This window comes from Quercus suber, unplaced genomic scaffold, assembly GCF_002906115.3.
Source record: "Quercus suber isolate HL8 unplaced genomic scaffold, Cork oak 2.0 scaffold_247, whole genome shotgun sequence".
NCBI lineage: Eukaryota > Viridiplantae > Streptophyta > Magnoliopsida > Fagales > Fagaceae > Quercus > Quercus suber.
This window is the reverse complement of record NW_027069703.1, coordinates 893,870-896,920: the sequence shown is the minus strand read 5'-3', so window position 1 is coordinate 896,920 and position 3,051 is coordinate 893,870. Positions and strand designations below refer to the sequence as shown.

Genomic DNA, 3,051 nt, shown 5'->3' with positions numbered 1-3,051 from the left:
TCTCACGTGCCAGTCACTTAAGTAAAATGCCACCGTTTGATTTTAGCTTCCTTTCTTTCTTTCCTTATAAACTCTGTCGTTTTGCTCTGGCTTTACATCACTGCAATTGTGCTCTTGTTGTTTCTTCTTTACTGTGTTGCCTTCCTTAATGTCTTCTTTCTTGACTAAAGTCTCAACAAAAAATTTAAGTGATCCTTTAATTAGAAGATTTTGCTATTGAAGGGATCCAAATTGTCCTGTAAAAGTGGTTTCGTATTCGCTTTATGTGATTTAGTATGTTTTATGCTTCAAGTGGTCCATTTGTATTGAAAAATCATTTTCGCATTCACTTTATTGATTTAGTATGTCTAATGCTCCGAATGGTCCAATTATATATTGTAAAATTCATCTAGGGCCAACCTTATTGCTGTAGACTCTATTTATAATTTTATACCTGCTTAGAGTTTATTGTAAATACAATTAAGAATATAAAAGATGTAGCCACTTAGAACTTTATCCCGTGGATGCAAGCTTTCAAGCTGAATTATGTAATCTCTCTGTGTTCTCTCCCTCTCTTTTACTTTTTCTTCCATTTTATCACCATCTTTAAATTCATCACGTCCAATTCCATATGAGGCAGTCTCTCGTCCAAAAGTTTAGACAGACAAGAAAGACAAATATGAAGGCCAAGATAAATGCCAACAATTTTCTCCATTTTGAAAGCAAGATTACTAGGCACGTGTAGGTGGAATTCGAACCTTATCCGACAATAAATGAGTTTATTAATTGAGTTAACTAGAACCCATAATAGAATTGCAAACTAATGGTGCATGATATATAATTGTTTTCCTTTATTATGCTTATGCAAAATCCTAACATTGGAGAAATTAGGGTAAACACACAGAAAAATTCACATTTATATTTGGCTAAGAACAGACAATCAAAGTTATAAGGATTTTATGGGAATAGCTCGGAGGGGCACTGCCCTATGTAAGGTAATCCCAAATGTCTCACCCATGTCCATGTCTTCTGGCCTCATCTCATCTGGGAGCTTCCAAGCAAAGTGGTGAAGAAGAGAAGCTAACATCAAGTGCACCATTCTGTTAGCTAATGGCAATCCAGGGCATATCCTTCTTCCAGCTCCAAATGGAATGAGCTCAAAATCTCGGCCTTTAAAGTCAATGTCTTGCGCTAAAAACCTTTCCGGCATAAATACATTTGGATTTTGCCATACGCTTGAGTCTCGTCCCATTGCCCACACATTTATTAGTATTTGTGCATTTTTTGGGCACAATGAAGCCACACATTTCTACATTTGTTTCAGCCTTATGGGGTACTAGAAAAGGCACAGGATTGTGCAATCAAAAAGTTTCTTTCACTATAGCTTGAAGATAATGGAACTTTCAGATGTCTGATTCTTGAACGTGCCCATCCTTGCCTAGGACTTCTTTAAGCTCATCTCGAGCTTTTGCCATTTTTTCCGGGTTGTGTAATAACACCATCATTGCCCATTCCACAGTCCTTGATGTTGTTCTGATCCCTGCTAGAAACAAGTCCTACAATACAGGAGTATGAGAATTGGTTGCCTAAGTTTATGGCCTATTGTCATCAGTGCATAATACAAATAGTATGAGTAGTTAAACCGATAAAAATAATGTCAATCAAATCACAACAATTCATGTTAGTAATTCTCAGTCCATAACGTTACCAATGGTGCTAAAGGTTGAGGCCCACAAACTAACAAAGATCCCAAGGAGTACTAGCCATCAAGTTTGTTGAAGTTATTTGAGGATAAAAACTGGTCATACAGATTGATTAGCATTCATTCCTGCTTTAAATATTCTGTGAAATTCAAATATTTCTGAATTGCACGTACTAATATAAATGTGCATTGGAAATCAACATATGGCCTGATTGGCGAAATGGGGGTCATATAATTCATAAAGACTTTTCCTAAATTGTCAAAATGATGATGATCATGATATATGTTGACTTCAAACTATCGATAACGGTGAGGAGCTAGTACATTGTCACAATCACAAGTACTAAGAAACCAAGAAAATATTTACTCATTTCCTGAAAGTAACAAATTTATGTACAAATTAAAAAAATAAAGAAAAACAAAAATAAAAGTTGATACAGGTCTCATGAAATTAATCCGTCTTATCAAAGACCTTTTTTTTTTTTTTTTTTTTTAAAGTGAATCCTTATCTCAAAATAAAAAATTATATATCTCCTATAGGAGCAGAAGTTCTTGATCCATTATAATGAATTTAAATAATATTCTACTCAGAACAAGTTTATATTCAAAATTATTCACCTAGTATTAAATATTAATATTTTTGTTATAGATAAATAATGAAGAAGGAAGAGATGAGACTTGAATCAAATACGTGATACATCACGGAGTATTTTTTTTTTTCTTGTTGAGAGAAATACATCACATGCAAGTATTAAATAATTGTATTAGGTATAATTGTTTTTCAGATATTTTCTTTGAACCAAAGTTTTAAAGAGGTAGTCAGTTACCATAAGCAAATGTTTGATATCAAGGAGGCTTATCTTTGAATTATCTTCTTCAATGAGACTGAGAAGTGAATCTAGTACATTGTTGCCTGTTTTAGAACCTTTTGATGAAGCTCTTAATTGTAGTCGTTTCTTGATGATACCATCAAGAATCCCAAATATTTTTATGTAATAAATCCTTGTCCTTTTGCGTACACCTTGGGGATCAATCAAACGAAGTGCTGGAAAATAATCTGCAATATTAGGCCTTCCAACTTCTTCGGCAACACCACACACTATGTCCCGGAACTCTTGGGAGAAATTAGAGTCATATTGGGCCAAGTCCATAGAGAAAAAAGTGCTTGATATTGAATTAAGAACTGTTGTGAACACTTCGACCAATATCAATGGGTGAACCACTTTGGCAACTTTGGTTAACATGGTCAATTAGCTCTTGTACCTTTGTTTGTCGAAGGGCTTGTGTGGCATCAAGGCAAATATTTGGGTAGCACAAGCTTTCCTAACCCTAAGGTTCTTCCATTTCGAATTTGTGGGCGACCATCCGAT

General features: G+C 34.7%; 1 pseudogene; it reads right to left on the bottom strand.

The window, feature by feature from the left end:
• Nucleotides 1-925: 925 nt before the first annotated feature.
• The window catches only part of LOC112008170 (cytochrome P450 76T24-like), an 11,626-nt pseudogene continuing 9,500 nt past the window's right edge, over nt 926-3,051 (bottom strand).